This window comes from Ahaetulla prasina, chromosome 8 (genome assembly GCF_028640845.1).
Source record: "Ahaetulla prasina isolate Xishuangbanna chromosome 8, ASM2864084v1, whole genome shotgun sequence".
Classification (NCBI taxonomy): domain Eukaryota; kingdom Metazoa; phylum Chordata; class Lepidosauria; order Squamata; family Colubridae; genus Ahaetulla; species Ahaetulla prasina.
In genome coordinates, this window is record NC_080546.1 from 24,111,907 (window position 1) to 24,130,106 (window position 18,200).

Genomic DNA, 18,200 nt, shown 5'->3' on the forward strand with positions numbered 1-18,200 from the left:
AAGTCGTATTTTTTGCAGTCGAGTTTGGACCGGTTTACCTTAAGTTTATATCTATTGTGTACTCATGTATTGTTGTGGTTGAAGCTGAAGTAGTCATTGACAGGTAGGACATTGTAGCAGATAATTTTATGTACTACGCTTAGGTCAGACCGAAGGCGGCGTAGTTCTAAGTTTTCTAAGCCCCAAATTTCAAGTCTTGTGGCATAAGTCTTATTGCAAGCAGAGGAGTAGAGGACTCTTCTTGTGAAATATCTCTGGACTTTCAATTGTATTAATGTCTGATATGCAATGTGGGTTCCAGACAGATGAGCTATAATTGAGAATTGGTCTAGCAAATGCTTTGTATGCTCTAGTTAGTAATACAATATTACCAGAGAAGAAGCTACTCATTAATGCCTTTTTGGCAATGTTGTTACAGTGGCACTTAGATCTTTAGAGATGAGTACTTCAAGTTCCTTGACAGCGTGAGGGTCGTCTAGAAGGTCATGTTCATTTAGCTTGTATTTTGTGTTCTGATTTTTTTTGTGAATGTGTAAGACAGATCATTTGTTGGTTGGGATTTGAAGTTGCCACTTGTTTGACCAATCTGACACATAGTCAAGGCCTTTTTGAACGGTAGCAGCATTGTCAGTGGTGTTGAATAGTTTACATCATCAGCGAAGAGAACACAGTTGCTTTTAATATCATTTTCATTTTAATAATGATCACAAAGGTCATTTATGTAAAGTATAAAGAGTGTTGGTCCTAAAACACTGCCTTGGGGAACACTGCTGTTAACAGGTACAGAATTTGATAGAGTGCTTCCTATTTTGACCACTTGTTGCCTGTTTGACAGGAAGGCAGCTACCCATTTATGCAGGAGTCCAGAAATGCCATCAGATTTTAGTTTTAGTTTGTCATGTACCACTGAATCAAAGGCTTTACAGAAGTCTATGTAAATTGCATCTACTGCTTTGCCCTGATCGAGATGTATAGTCGATATGTTTTTGCAGTGTAGTAGTTGCAGATTACAGGATAATGTTTTTTTGAAACCAAATTGTTTGTTGGAGAGTGGGTTGTTCGTCTCTCGGTGGAGGGTAATGGATTGGTTAATGATTGATTCCATGACTTTGCAGGTGATGCAACATAAAGAGATTGGTCTGTAATTTTCAACTAGGTTGGGATCTCCCTGTTTGAAGATAGGGATGACCGTGGCTAGTGACTATTGAATAGAATAGAATAGAATAGAATAGAATAGAATAGAATAGAATAGAATAGAATAGAATAGAATAGAATAGAATAGAATAGAATAGAATTTTATTGGCCAAGTGTGATTGGACACACAAGGAATTTGTCTTGGTGCATATGCTCTCAGTGTACATAAAAGAAAAGATAGGTTCATCAAGGTACAACATTTACAACACAATTGATGGTCAATATATCAATATAAATCATAAGGATTGCCAGCAACAAGTTATAGTCATACAGTCATAAGTGGAAAGAGATTGGTGATGGGAACTATGAAACGATTAATAGTAGTGCAGATTCAGTAAATAGTCTGACAGTGTTGAGGGAATTATTTGTTTAGCAGAGTGATGGCCTTCGGGAAAAAACTGTTCTTGTGTCTAGTTGTTCTGGTGTGCAGTGCTCTATAGCGTCGTTTTGAGGGTAGGAGTTGAAACAGTTTATGTCCAGGATGCGAGGGATCTGCAAATATTTTCACGGCCCTCTTCTTGATTCGTGCAGTATACAGGTCCTCAATGGAAGGCAGATTGGTAGCAATTATTTTTTCTGCAGTTCTAATTATCCTCTGAAGTCTGTGTTTTTCTTGTTGGGTTGCAGAACCGAACCAGACAGTTATAGAGGTGCAAATGACAGACTCAATAATTCCTCTGTAGAATTGGATCAGCAGCTCCTTGGGCAGTTTGAGCTGGTTGGGGAAGGAGCTGGTGCTGAAATACTGTAGTTTTTTTTTTTAAAAAAACAATTTTAAATAAGCAGTTAGATGGCTACAGGTAGTCCTCGACTTAAAAGAGTTCATTTAGTGACTGTTCAAAGTTGCAACGGCAATGAAAATAGTAACTTGTGACTGTTTTTCACACTTTCAACCATTGCAGCATCCCCATGGTCACGTGATCAAAATTCAGATGCTTGGCAACTGACTCACATTTATGACAGCTGCCGAGTTCCAGGTTCATATGATTCCCTTCTGCGACCTTCGGACAAGCAAACTCAATGGGAAAACCTTTTTCACTTAACAACTGTGTTGCAAATTTACTAGCTTAACAACTGTGGCAAGAAAAATTGTAAAATGGAGCAGGACTCCTTTAATCAGAGGTGGGTTTCAGCAGGTTCTGACCAGTTCTAGGGAAGCGGTAGTGGAAATTTTGAGTAGTTTGGAGAACCGGTAGTAAAAATTCTGACTGGCCCCACCCTTATCTATTCTCTGCCTCCCGCGTCCCAGCTGATTGGGAGGAAATGGGGATTTTGCAGTAACCTTCCCCTGGAGTGGGGTGGGAATGGAGATTTTACAGTATCCTTCCCCTGCCACGCCCACCAAGCCACGCCACACCCACAATACCGGTAGTAAAAAAAATTGAAACCCACCACTGCCTTTAATGAATGTTTCACTTAACAACATAAATTTTGGGCTCATTTGTGGTCATATGTCAAGGACTACATGTACTATAGTTTACATATTGCGCCACCAGAATTAAAGGAGACCACGTTAAAGGAGAGCAGTATCGTGGAAATCTAGTCTTTGTACATTTTTTTTTAATTAATGCATGTCTAATCCAATAGGTATAGTTGGAAAAGCTATAAAAAATATAAAATGTAGAACTGAACAAGCACACGTTGCTTAGCTCAACTGTTCTGTAGTAAAGCTGCTTGGTGCTGTGAAAGTAAAACTGAAAGTGAAACTCCTCGCCTCTGCTTGTGTTTTGCATTTGGAACAGATTTCTTTTCAGGTGGGGAGGGGGAGTAGAACTCCTTAGCATCAGAGCGTGTTAATAATAATATAGGAAATACTAATACTCTGATGGTCATTTTGAAAAATCCTTTCTCAGTGAGCACCTAGAAGCTAAGAGGAACATACGTGCAAATTTCAAGTTTGTAGGTTTTACAGTTCTGGAGATTTTGTGTGAAATGTGTGATTAATCTATATGTATAGATATGGAATGCAAAAAAATATACTGGATCGGTATTTAAAGTGCGGTATTTAAAATTTAAAAAACCAAATTTGATGCAGTGGTTAAGGCATCAGGATAAAAACCTGGGAATCTTGAGTTCTAGTCCTACCTTGGGCACCAAAACAGCAGGATGATTTTGGGTGAATCTCAGTCCTAGGAATGACTGAGGAATGATTGCAAATGCCATGAAAACTGCAGTGACTTCTGTGAACATTAGGTGTCAGTAGAGTAACTTAGATGAGCTGTAATTCCCATCATGCTGTATTGGTTTAAATGAAGTTCCCAAGACCTTGGTTACAGGTTTGCATTATCTGTGAAAGGGTAATTTACTAGTAGTTGTGAGATTGAGGTGGGGGGGAGGAGGAATAAAGGCAAAGTGGTGTCTGTTAGGGCATTTGCACATGCACCGTTTTGCCGGTCTATTCCCAGGAAGCATTTGCAGAAGACAGGATGGGAAATGGAGTATAGGCAGTCCTCAACTTAAAAACATTTGTTTAGCACATGTTCAAACTTACAATGGCACTGAAAAAAGTGACTTATCACTGGTCCTTGAAGTTACAACCATCACAACATCTTCACAGGATCAGCATTAGGATGCTTGGCAACTATTTACAATTGTTGCAGCATCCTGAGGTCATTTGATGACCATTTGAGACCTTCTAAGCTGCCTTCCGACAAGCCAAGTCAATGGGGGAAGCTGGTTTTATTTAATAACCAGGTGATTGGCTTAACAACTGCAGTGAAGAACTGTGGCAGTAGGTTGTAAAACTGAGTGTGATTCACTTAACAACACCTTGCTTAGTAACAGAAATTCTGGTCAAGAACTGCCTATATCATTAGCCTTGAAAAGCAATTTTCAGATCAAAACTTTCAGCAGCAGCCAATATGAAAAAGAATTGGCTGTGAAAGTCTAGCCCAAGACCAGGAGTACTGCTGGGAAGAAACAATGGGAAAAATAGAAGAGGAAAGTGGAAAATGCTGATTTCTTCCTCCCCATCCTGAAATTCCACATATTATTTCAAAATAAACTATTCACTTGGAAGCATCCAATATCTTGTATTTACCCAAGCATAAGGCTAGGGTTGTTGTTTTTTTTTGTCTAAAGAGTTTAGTTCATTTTAAATGTAAAGATTGTATTAGATTTACTAAAAATATGATCCTGGAAGGATTTGAGTGGGTGGGTGTCTGATTTGTCTTTGTATTGGGGGGCGGGGGGCAGGATAATCTTAATTCATTTCCCCCTTTTGTGTACCAGGAACTGGTTCTGTGGAGAGAGATTTTTCTGTGGACTAGAGGGGGTGTGGTTTTGTGGGCTGCCTGCATCCCGCAGATGCGGCTTTGTTTGTTTGTGCAGCCCGGTTTCTGGTATGTTGTGGACCAGTGCTGGTCAATGGACTGGGGGTTGGGTATCTCTGTAGTAGGGGAGAGGTGGTCCTTCAAATAGCCTAACCCCAAGCCTGCATGCAGGTATTATACCAATTTTAATTTCAAGCTTCTTTATGTACTTTATTCTGGTTTATCTTTGCTTGATAGGGAAAAGATAACAGGCAGAGCTGAGAAAATCTACCAGCGAAACCCTTTTCAGTAAACTCATTTACCTGTGTCAGTCATGGGGTCTTTTGTTTAAGCCAGGATATACAATCTTTGGAGTCAATGCTAGTATATTCTCTTCTGGCTAGTACATATGCCTGGGGAAGCACATTTGCCTCTGAGCCTGTAACTGTGGTGGGTTGCTACCGGTTCGCCCTAGTTCTGGAGAACTGGGAGCAGCGGCGGCAGGAGGCTCTGCCCACCCACCTGGATGTCATCAGATATGCTCTGCAGATATGCAGAAGTGGCACAAGCAAAGCAAGTGAGCATGAGAGCACACGCACCGGTAGCAAAAGATAAGTAAAACCCACCACATGTGTAATGTATTTACACACCCATGCATTGCACGGGCCTAGATAGTGATGCACTCACACAAACCAAGCACTCATATAAACCTAAGAAATAATCAAAATTTACACAGAAACACAGAACAATTAAATCTCAGGACCCTAGCACCGAACTTCGGGAAAGTTCCTTTAGGAGTGTAGGAAGTTAGCACCCAACCCTCCTAGAAGAATAAAATATCTTAGGAAATATTAAAAAGGGCAGAATATTATATTTCCCTGGATGAGAAATGGAGAAACATGTTTTAAGGACAAAGCAGCTCCCTGCAGCTTCCTGCCTCCCCCCACCTTTGTCAATAGGCCAGAGACAGAAACTCATTCCCCCCACCTTTGTCAATGGGCCATCATCTGCAACACAATAGGACCCATCTAGCAACAGAAATTCACCACTTGGGAAGATTACATCAGCCAGCAAGACTAGCTAAGACCCCCACCCCTTGGGAGTCTGACAACCAATCAGGACACTCTTCCTGTGTCCCAGGAAGTTCAGAGCTCAGAGAAGGCATAAAGCCAGGGCGTGCTCAACAACTCACCCCTTTTTCTGTTCAGGAACTCAAGCCATGTGATCCTGACCACCATTAAACCATCTTTCTAAGCAGTCTCCATGTTTCCAGTGTCTTTTCCCCCCCTTGGAACTGAACCCAGATGGATGTTTCTTCCAACAGGAGAATAGGTTCAACTTTCCCCATCAATTAGAATTTCTAAAAGCAAGGCTTTTTTATCTGAGAAAAATTTCAGATAGTCTATTTAAATGTTAGTAACCATCTCCCTCAAATAAGCGTTTTAATGAACGAGATAAGGATATGCGTAAGCAATCTATTTAGATTAATGAGATTTCAAAGTAAAATATCACACTACTGTGAATCAAACCACTGTGGATCAAAAGACAATTATTGGTTTATTTTTGGTCAGATAGTGTTCTGGTGTTTGAGAAGTGTGGTTTTAGAGATGTTTGATTTATTTTTATAGCCTATTATTTTGAGCCTTTGTTGCGAGGGTTTACATATTTATTTAAGCGTTTTAAACATGAAATGTTTAAATTTGCTGAGCAGCAAGCGAAGAGTTAAAAACCAAATCATTCTAACCCCTTTCAATCACAATGTCACTCATGTGAAAGTTCATACCCATATTGGGATTGTAGGCTCATATGTTTGGACTAAATCCAGTTTTCAGCACTTGCCAAAAGTAGTTTTGCTAGTTTATATTTCCCAGTATAATTCTGGACACATCCCAGAAACCAGCTGGCTGTAGTGTCTGTTCAGTGTGAACTGCCAGAATCATGTCAAACCATTCTTAATTGTTTTGTAAATATAAAATAAGCAGATGGTATCCAGATGCAAGTAAAATATAACCATTTGATATACCGTTTGCAAAAAAAAAAGCTATTATACACACATGAACACACCCGTGTACAGTACATGCAAAGTTATTTTTCTGCATGAACTTGCTCCATTACACGTAGAAGGGATGTGTGCCATGGTGCGTGTCCCTACAGTGGTGTGAGATAGCCAACTATCTGAAACAATTAGGCTGATTAACGTTGCATGTTCCAGAGAAGGGTAAGTGCGATAATTTTGCAATGCTTGCTGTGGAGCTATAGGACAGGATAGCTTCCTATTGGTGTGAATTTCTGCTTTCCTCCAGAAGCTAAGATGCTCAGTGTTCTAGCTTCTTCCTTCTTGCAGTCTTTCTGCCAAATTTAGGGAAGGTTTTGCTGCTTTTGTTAGGAAAAATGAAGATTAGAGCTGTGAACAATGACTGACTGATTCCTTTTCTTGGAATTGTTCTTCCATTGGTTGGCTAGAGGAATTGCGGGCTGCTGGAGGGGAGTGCTGGAGTTGTGGAGGCTAAGGGAAGGGGGGGGATAATTGCTGGACACAAAAGATGTTTTGTGTTTGTTTGTGTGTGTGTGAGAGAGAGAGAGAGAGAGGGAGGGAGGGAGGGAGAGAAGGAGGGAAAGAGAGAGAGAGAGAGTTTGTGAACCAGTAGATATGTGGAAGTGCGTAAGCATTAACTCAAATCCATGCTAGTTTATTCTACTCTCTCTTTTAAAACCAAGCAGGAAAGATAGGGTCAGAATGATTGTTCTCTAACACTTATCAAGAATTGTTGACACTCAAGTTTAAAAACTGAAGCAAACATTGTAATTGCCTGGATTCATACTTTCTGCATGCTATACGATGTAGGCAGAAGGCTGAGCCACAAAATGGCTTGGAGCAGCCCTGAACATTATTCTTTGAAACCTCTCACTGTGTAGAGTGGCAACTTTTGTCAGCGGGTGTGTCATAGTTAATGCTGTGAGTGACAAGGCTACAGGGAGTGATATGCTCCCTCAAAATGCGCAGAGTGATCCTGAATGTAGTCCGGCTCAGAGTTTTCAGGATTTTTCCACTGTTATTTCTGGAGGAATATTGGGAAAATGGTATCTTCTCAAAACAATATTAAGCCCATTTAAGATTTACGTGACTTTTACTTCAATATGCCACAAAATGGTCATAAACTGGACTTTGGAATTTCAGTCCATGACCACCCCATAAATATAATAAAGGTAGACCTCAATTTACAACCGTTTGTTTAGTGACTATTCAAAGTTACAACAGCACTGAAAAAAATGACTTACGACCAGGGATGGGTTCTACTTACTTTACTACCAGTTCGCAATGGCACCGCACACGAGTGCACGCTTCTGCAACATGTGCAGATTACGTATGATGACATTGGGGCAGGTGGGCGGAGCCTCCTGCTGGTTTTACTACCAGTTCTACAGAACCAGATTGAACCAAGAGCAACCCACCACTGCTTGTGACCATTTTCACCCTTAGGACTGTTGAAGCATTCCCATGGTCACGTGATCAAAATTTGAACATTTGGAAACTGGCATGTATTTTTGACAGTTGCACTGTCCCTGGAGTCAGATGATCCCCATTTGTAACCTTCCTAGCTAGCTTCTGATAAGCAAAGTCAATGGGAAAAGCTGGATTCACTTAATGACTGGGTGACTAATTTAACAACTTCAGTGATTCGCTTAACAACTGTGGCAAAAAAAGGTTGTAAAATGGGGTGCAACTCGCTTAACAACGGCTTTGCTTAGCAACAGAAATGTTGGGCTCAATTGTGATCGTAAATCAAGGATTATCTGAACAGGATAAAGAACATCAGTTCACAGGGCAAATTAGGATTGGAATATTGAGGTGAAAAAGTTGTGATAGATTCAGGGTTGCAGTTGCTGAAATCTCATAAACTTTTTTCTTAAATTATTTGAAAACCTTTGAAAATAATGGACGTGAATTAATCCTCTTGATGAGGGTGAACAAGCAATATGGATATTTAAACCTGCTTATAACTTTGCCTGTGGTACTGTGCTGTTTGTTTTTTTGTGAAGGTTTCAGAGCTCTCATGGTCAACCCTACAATTTAAGCCCTCATTTCAAATATCTGCAGTGTTTGCCAAGGGATTTATTGGTTTTTCTTTAACTCATTCTATCAATTGAGAAGCACTTTGTCTAATACATACATAATTATAATGGCATGAGATATGGGCTGAATAAATACAAAGAAAATAATGGATTCCTGCTGTACTGAATGCTCTTAAATATTTGTTGTAAACATTACTAGAACATATCATTTGTCAAGACGTCTTTTTTTTTTCCCAGGAGGAGGTTCTTGTTGATTTTTGCAGCATTTAAATTTGTAACAAGAATTTCTAGCATATGGGTAATAATTGTATTCCGTATGAATATTTTGTAAACAATAAGTGTTCGAAGCTGGTAAAATTATTAGAGTGATATTACAGTATTTCCATTATTATTAAGCTATGCTATGGGTTAATTCTCTGGTAAAAGACTGATTGCAGAGTAACATCATGTTGAGATAGTTAGACCTTAATACAATACATAGTCTTATCTGTCCATTCATGCCTCTTTTGTTTTGCTCTGTCAATACTAATTTATTTTCATTAGAATCCAATCTAACCACTGAAGTGTATTAGTCTGTTCTGTGCTGTGTACTATTGCTGATAAGTTGCTCATTCTCATCTTACTGCCTATTCAAATTTGTCCTTTTTTCCCTCTTGTTGATTATGGTTGTTCATTAAGTTTTGCTTATTACCATGGAATCAGAACTATTATGAAGGATATAATGATCGTCTTGAACAAATTTTGCCAGTACAAAGGTAGGCAAATATTTGGGACCACGGGCTAATGTTGAAAGATTATTGTGGATAGTGACAAAATGGATCACTTACGATGGAGGATTATAATTATTCACAAAGTATCTGCCATGGTGAGCCCAGATAGTCATAGATCAAGGAAATAGATGATATGGCCTCCCATCACTCTTTACCAGCCTGGTTTACTTTTACACGTTTTTCTGACATGACTGAGCAGGTTTCCAAATGAAGAATAGGGAGCACTACAGATTCTATAGGCAATCCTCTACTCCAGGGGTCAAACTCAAGGCCTGCAGTCCCGATCCGGCCAATGGGCGGGGTGAAATGCTCCCGGTTCAGATCGGATCACATGATCCGGTAATGATGGCGGCAGGTAGTTTGGAGGACTGGTAGCAAAAATCCCTCCCTCTCCCCGTGCCCATGCCCCCCCAATGCCTGGTCACCCGCTTCCCCGCTTGCCACTTCTTTTAAAAAATGCTTTTAAAAAGTAAAAAAAAGGCTCTGACAATCCCAGCTGAGCTGCCTGATTGTCAGAGCCTTTTTTTTCTACTTTTAAAAGCATTTTTTTACAACCTATGTTGTAAAAAAAATGCTTTTAAAGTAAAAAAAAAAGATCACGTGCCACAGCTGATCACCCCCTCACTGCATGCTATTCTGCCTACCCCATGCCTCCTTTTGGCGTGCACTGCATGCACACCTTGCATTTGTTGCATGGTGCGCACTGCTCATGCATGTGCACAGCGCGCATGCGCAGCCAGCGAACCGGTAGTAAACCTGTTCAGATTTCACCACTGCCAGTGGGGTGGTTAGATCTGGCCCATGGGGCCAGCCTGGAAACAGCAAAGGACCAGCCCGCGGTGCCTCTGCTAGTAAAAATGGAGCTGGGGGGCCACACATGGCCATCCTGCGCCACGATAGCCTCCTACAACCCTGTGCCAGCGAAAATAGAGTTCCATTTTTGTTGGCAGAGGGCTGCGGGAAGCCAGCCAGGTCAAAAATGGGGCACAGGAGTCTGTGCGCCCCCCCCCGGGCTCCATTTTCACTGGTAGCGGGTTATCAAAACAAACTGAAAACAAAACAAAAGGAGAAATGTTTCCCCTTTTGCATTTGAGCATGCAAGAAGGGACAGGAAAGGAGAAAAGGAAAGAGGAAAGACAAAGAAAAAGAAAAAGATGGGAAGATGGGAAGAGAGCAAGGAAGGAAAAATAAGGAAAGAGGGGAAGGAAGAAGAAAGGAGAATGAAGAGGGAAGGAAAAAGAAGAAAAGGAAGAAAAGGAAGAAGGAAGGAAGGAAGGAAAGGAAGGAAGGAAGGAAGGAAGGAAGGAAGGAAGGAAGGAAGGAAGGAAGGAAGGAAGGAGATTATAGTGAGAGTGAGGGAGGGTCTCAGGGAAGTCCAGCCTTAGCACTTGGCCACCACATGTGCCCCCGACATGAGTCCCGTGTCATGCCCATCATGGCCACGTCCCAGCCACACCATGACCATACCCGCCATGGCCACACCAAATGGCCCCCCGGTCCTTCGAGGTCAAACACAACCCTGATGCGGCCCTCAATGAAAAAGAGTTTGACACCCCTACTCTACTATGTATCTGTTATTGTTTAATTAACAGAATGTACGGTATATAAAACCAGGTGGGGACAGGAAGGTAGACAGAAGGAAATAAAAAAGTGTAAGGCCAGCATCGTGTCTTCTGGCATCATGTTACCTATCCCTATTACAGGATGTTGCATTAACTTCTTTTGCCATATTTGTACATTGCTTGCAAGTGGATGGTTGGTCAAAAATAGCAAATGCACACTTGTTTTGGAGACTGATGATGGTTAGTCCCATTTAGTTTCTTTAGTTTTGTGCCTATCTTCTCTTTATATATTATCAACTGTAAAACATGGAGCAGTAATTGTCTGCGTTTCTACGCTACTACACAGTTTTTCTGTGGTGAGTGAACGTTTCAGTTTAAGAGGACTTCTAGTCCATCAACAAGTTTCAGGAAACTGAAAGCAGGGTTAGTGGCAGAAACATGCTTTTGGGCACTTATGAAGACGTTTAAATGGTTTCATCATAATTTCTGCCAGGCATTTATCCCCTTAATGATAGTGTATAAATAATTTAATTAGTACTTTGAGGGAAGAATGTGTATTCATGGTAAACATATATATAGCAATTAGAAGGATTATAAAGACAGCACTGTCCTAGTAGCAAATATGTTGCATATCCTGCTAACTGCTTTGTGTGTTGCCAGGTATCAACCAGTGTTGGTGACTATCTCATAATAGATCTTTGTACTCTTCACAATCAAAATTTAGTCTTCAATTAAAGACTTTTGTCTTCCTGGTATATGCAGAGTGGAATATTATAGACCCAAGAAACTAACAAATAAACCAATTCAGTCAATAGAGAAAAGGAGAAACATGATAGCAATATTTCAATATTTGAGAGGTTGCCACAAAGAGGAGAGGAATAAACTTATTTTCCAAAGCACCAGAAGGCAAGACAAGAAACAATGGATGGAAGCTAATCAAGGAGAGAAGCAACCTGGAATTAAGGAGAAATTTCCTAACAGTGAGGACAATTAACCAGTAGAACAGCTTGCCTTCCCATATTGTGGGTGCTTCACCACTGGAGGTTTTTAAGAAGAGACTGGACAGCTACCTGTCTGAAATAGTATAGGGCCATGATGGCAAAACTACAGCATGAGTGCCAGAGGTGGCACCCTCTGTGGGCACATACACCATCACCAGCTGCTCTTCTGGTTTCCAGTGTGCGCATGCACACCAGCCAGTTAATCTTCGCATGTGCTGGAGCCCCGGAAATCCAAAGGCCAGCTGGCCAGCACACATGTACGCAGGAAACCAGAAAACCAGCTGGCCGGCGCACACATGTGCACTGGCCAGCTGGTCTTCAACTTTCCGGAGCTCCAGTGTGCACATACGTGCAGGCACGTGTTTCAGTTTGGGCATTCGGTGTCGAAAAGGTTCGCCATCATTGGTATAGGGTCTCCTGCTTGAGCAGGGGGTCAGACTGGAAGACCTCCAATGTCCCTTCCAGCTCTATTCTGATTGAAATTCTGATTAGTTGGCCATTATAATGGAGAAGTTTATAGATAGCATGAACAGTCTGCAGGAAGAACTTTCAAAGGGACAAAAAAATAGTATTTTTGGTCTGCATTTGGCAAATAGCTTTGAATCAGGGCTATACAAGAAAGTGATTTATATATTCTGAATTAGATTTCAGTGACGAAATGCCTATTACATTAGGCCATAAGGCATCTTGTTTATTTTGAGTTTAGGATACTGTGTAAATCTAAGTGTTGCAGTTTCTAAGTTGTGATTTATGTTTTAATACGTGTATGAACCTAGCCACTTTTGATTTTAAAAAACATAACGACTTAATACAATCTATAAGCCAGCTGTTGAAAACTCGGTTTCAATTTGTCAATGCTGATACGGATGTTTCAGCAGGCCTTATAACGTGGGATAGACATGATTTCAATAGTATTTACGATATATTGTGTAGCTCATGTAGTCACAGATCATTTGTTATGGAACCTTCTATTACGCATTGCATTCTTTTAAAATGTCACATCAATTGTTTAACTTTGTTTTGCTTATGGTTTCAAAGAATAAAAGGGCTTTAAAATGCAAGATCATATGTAACATATTTTTCCTCTTTGACGGAAACAACAATCTTTACACTATGAGTTCCTCGTTGGCTGAGCCAAATATTTTACGTTAGAAAGTTTGTATAAAGTTCCATAGTTCAATGAACAAGAACTTGTGGTTGTCAAAAGACTGTTCTGCTGTAAGATGCAGTAAAATAAGCACTTGAGAGACAAGTTAAAATAGGTTACATATCAGGGGTGAAATCCAGCAGGTTCTGACAGGTTCTGGAGAACCGGTAGCGGAAATTTTGAGCAGTTCAGAGAACCGGTAGCAGAAATTTTAGTTCAGAGAACTGGCAAATACCACCTCTGGCTGGCCCCAGAATGGGGTGGGAATGGAGATTTGCAGTATCCTTCCCCTGGAGTGGGATGGGAATGGAAATTTTGCAGTGTCCTTCCCCTGCCACGCCCACTAAGCCACGCCCACCAAGCCACACCACACCCACAGAACCAGCAGTAAAAAAATTGTTACATATGGTAGGTTTTATATGAAATGTTTTAATGCAAATATCCATTTATGATAAAGTACTAAATACAGAATAAACTTGTTTGCAATGCCTGGAATTAAAATCTAAACGTTTCTTGACAACTGCCTGGACAGATCTCTGCAGTTTTCTTGGCAAGGTTTATCAGAAGTTGTTTGCCATTGCCTCCTTCCTAGGGCTGGGAGAAAGTGACTGGCCAAAGGTCAGTTTAGAACTCACAGTCTCTTGGCTCCTAGCCTGAAGCTGTAACCACTATATCAAATGGATTTGCAATTATTGTATCATCATCATTTTAGCCATTGTCTATCCACTGCAGGATGAAGGCCTCTTCTGCATGTTTCCAACCAATATGGTCCTGAGCTTTCTTTTGCCAGTTGTGCTTGCAATACTTGCTGATGTCATCAATCCATCTTGTTTTAGGTCTCTTTTGTGAATGCTTTTTATCAAGTGGGATCCATTCTATGACTCCCTTGGTCCACCTGCCGTCAGTTCTTCTTACTATGTGACCACCCCATTTCCATTTCAATTCTTTTACTCGCTTGATGATATTGTGTACTTTTTTTTGTTCTCTAATCCATGTGCAGGTCTTTCTATCTTGTCTTGTAATGCCGAGCACCACTCATAGCTTTTGTATCTATTATGAGGTTAGTGTCCATGTTTCACCAGCATACACTGATCAAAAACTTTTCAGGCATAGAGGGAGATTGATCTTCAGAATTATGCTTAGCTTGCTGAATGCCCGCCAACCACATTTCATTTAGAGCCATGGTGGCGCAGTGGTTAGAGTGCAGTACTGCAGGCTACTTCTGCTGACTGCCGGCTGCCAGAAGTTTGGCAGCTCAAATCTCACCGGCTCAAAGTCAGCCTTCCATCCTTCCAAGGTCAGCAAAATGAGGACCCAGATTGTTGGGGGCAATATGGCGACTCTCAGAGAGGGCTGTAAAGCACTGTGAAGTAATATATAAGTCTAAGTGCTATTGCTATTTAACACGCCATTCAATTTCTTTTATTGTATCACTTTCCATTGAGCTCCATTGGCCACAGTATACGTAGTGGTCTACCATGTCTGGTTCTTCTCCAGATATATACCCACTGTGTTTTCCCCAAAATAAGACCAGGTCTTATATTAATTTTTGCTCCAAAAGATGCATTATGGCTTATTTTCTAGTTAGGTTTTATTTTGGGGGAAATACAGTACTAAATGTCTCAGTCTGGCTGATGATCTTAACTGGGGCTTATTTTGGGGGTAGGGCTTATATTATGATCACCCTGAAAAATCATACTAGGGCTTATTTTCTGGTTGGGTCTTATTTTCGGGGAAACAGGGTACTAGTAAATGAATACCACTAAGAAAATATGATGGCATTTGCTCATGCAAGATAAGAAGTGGCAATTTACAATCCCCATGCATGGCGTGTTTGTGTATGCATCTGAATTTCATACAGTTCTGAGTTTTAAGAAAAATGTACGTGCGTGTGTGTGTATGTGTGTAGATGAGTATTTTGGGTGGATATAATATAGAATAGAATTAGAATAGAATTCTTTATTGGCCAAGTGTGACTGCACACACAAGGAATTTGCCTTTGGTACAGAAGCTCTCATTGTACATAAAAGCTATAAGTGATAAATCATGATCATAATAATCATAAAAATACATTTATCATAAATAAGATACAACAGTTAATGATAGAGCCAACATAAATTGTACTAGGAAACTAAATAAAACAATATAAATCATAAAGATACAAGTAACAAACTTATAGTCATAAGTAGAAAAGAAGATAAGTAATAGGAAAGATGAGAAGAAGAATATTAATTCAGTCTTACTAAATAGTTTGACAGTGTTGTGGGAATTAGTTGTTTAGCAGAGTGATGGCGGTGGGGGGGAATTGTTCTTGTGTCTAGTTGTTCTGGTGTGCAGTGCCCTATACCCTATTTTGACGGTAGAAGTTGAAACTATTTATATCCAGGATGTGAATGGTCTATAACAAGGGGAAAATGCACTTTGCTACTGGATTGCAAATGTGAGCACGTGCTCCTCCTCCATACATGTGCAGAGCCTTCTGCGCATGCACAGAGGGTAAAAAATGGGACGTGATGATGTCCAGACGGGTGGGCAGAGCCTCCCGCTGCTGGCTCTACCAGATTGCCCGAGCCGGATAGATCTGGCTGGATTTCACCACTGGTCTGTAGATATTTTCACCGCCCTCTTTTTGACCCATGCAGTATACAAGTCCTCAATGACAGCTTAATATGGCAGTTTAAACTCAGATCCTCCCTTACCTCTGCTCAGGGTTTTACTAGGCAAGTTCATTTCGTTTTATGCATCCTGCAACTGGTAATTGTATGATAGCTAATGAATCTGAAACTTCAGGACTATTTCATGTGAAATGGAAGAAGTCTAAGGTCTCAAGACAGCGAAAACGCCAACTGTCTCCTGTATGAGAGTTTTGTTTGTGTCTATTGAAGGAGAATAAATTGTTTTCAGACAAAGAAGTGGGGAGAAAAAAAAATGAACTTCCTCATATATCCAGTTCCATATACTTGCAAAGAGTAAATGAACTCCAGATCTGGAACAGAATAAAATACATTAGTCCTGTTTGTGGATTACTTATTTTCAAGCCCCACCAGTTATGTCCTCCTAGCTGAAAGCTGAAACCCAAAGCTGGGTTGAAATGAACATGTTGTGCTTTGCAATTAAGAATCTACCTCTATTGCCTTAGATTATTGAGCAAATTCCTTGCAGGTAACCTCTCCTCTGACCCTAAGAACATTCATTAAAAAAATCACTCTGGCATCAATTCATGATCTGACATAATTGCCATCTTGGCAACAACTTGTTAAAGTGTGTAAATTGTGACCTTTCCCCCAGTTGGGTGTAGCTATTAGCATTAAAAATTCAGTCAAATTACGGAATGTAAAGATTTAAAAGCCGCCTTAGAAATTCCCTGCAGGAGAAGGTTCAAAAAGAGGAAGTGTGGAAAAAAAAAACTGGGAACCAAATAGTTTTCTACTTGCTATGCTGCAAAAATATACTGTGTTTCCCCAAAAATAAGACTGAGTTTTATATTAATTTTTGCTCCAAAAGACGCAGTAGGTCTTATTTTCTTATTTTTGGGGAAATACGGTACTAACTACATCCATCTGGCTGACAATCTTAACTGGGGCTTATTTTGGGGATATCATGCTTATTTTCAGGAAAACAGGGTATTTAGGAGGTTTTTTTTAGGAATATAAAAGGATTGCTAGGTCTAGATGCAAGAAGGGAGTAAAGCCACAAAAAGCCAAGTGTCAGGTGGAGAATTTTAGAGGAGAAGCTGTGAGGAGAAGCCTAGTAAGTGGCTTGCAAGCAAAGGATAAAGGGAAGAGAAGCTAAGAGAATAGGGAGGTAGAGCAGTTCTGAAGATAGAAAGAAGAGGAAGAAAGCAGAAAGGTTGGGTAGAAAGGTGGTGTAGGACTGGGGTGGCCTACTGGGGGTTCTCAGAGGTTTGGGAAAACCTCTAGCTAAGTTTCTGTGCAGTTTGGAGAACCCCCAAATTCCACTCCTGGCTGGCCCCACCTATCCCACCCCGCCCCTCTCAGGAGTCCCCATACGGCCCATTTTGAATGCAGGTAAGTGCAGGGTGCATGCGGAGACTCCAGGAGGGCGAAAAATGGGCCTATTAGAAGTTCAGGAAGCCTCCGGAGGACCTCTGGAGCTTGGAGAGGCTGTTTTCGCCCTCTCGGAGGCTCAAGGAAAGCCTCTGGAGCCCAGGGAGGGCAGAAATGCCCCCCCTGGTGCAGGGGGCTGACTAGATCACACCCACCCAGCAAACAGGCAGATAATCCCTTGCTAAAAGCCCACCCCTGTGTAGGACTATAGCTAGTTTTAGCTACAGAAATTCAATTTTGTTGAAAAACCTTCATGTTGTTTTTAGGCCTCTCATTCTTGGCTCAGATCCTTGCCCTGAAACTCCTAGAAGGTCACACGATAGCCTTATCAAAGAACACCTACTATTCTGAAGGGAGGACAGCATGGAAACAGGGCTGCTCCCCTCTTCCTGTTGTAAACAGATTACTTAGAATGTGCTAACTCCCCTCTTTCTACATTAGCTAGAAAGTTTGGCACACTTGATTATCGGCCTTATCAATTAGGGACAGACGTGGGAGGACTGTAATATTTTAGTAATGAACCAATCTTCCGGGAGGGCCATCCTCTAAACGCGGGGTGAGAATATTTTATTGCTTATTGCCTATCGCTTGCTAATGATAATGCACTTTGGTTTTTCAAAAGGAAATAGAAACTATGCTACTTTGTGTATTGGGGGCTCTAGATTTATGATTTAATCCAGAGACAAAAAAAACCCCAACTATGCTAGTCCACAGAAAAAATAAATGGCAAAATCTATAATTTATCAATGCCTTTATTATGACCAACCAAAGCAACACAGAAACGTGCGCAAACATATTGTTTTTATTCTTTCATTCCTACATTCATTCAATTTATAAGATGCCTAATCACAAAACAAGTCAAGGTGGAATACAGGTTTTTTTTAAAAAAATCAAATCATTTATCATCCTATATAAAAATGGAAGGACGGTGTCAGCACCTCAAGGAAATTCCAAAGTAATCTAAACTTTAAATATCTGATTTGGGGACATAGTCAACTTGCATTATGATCCATTGGAAAAATCCTTTCTTAAAAGCTCTCCTGAAAGACAACATTTTCGGGGCTGTGCAAATTTTGAGGAAATGTGGTTCTGAAGGGTAGTGATGGCAGTAGTGTTAACCAGGGGTGGGATTCA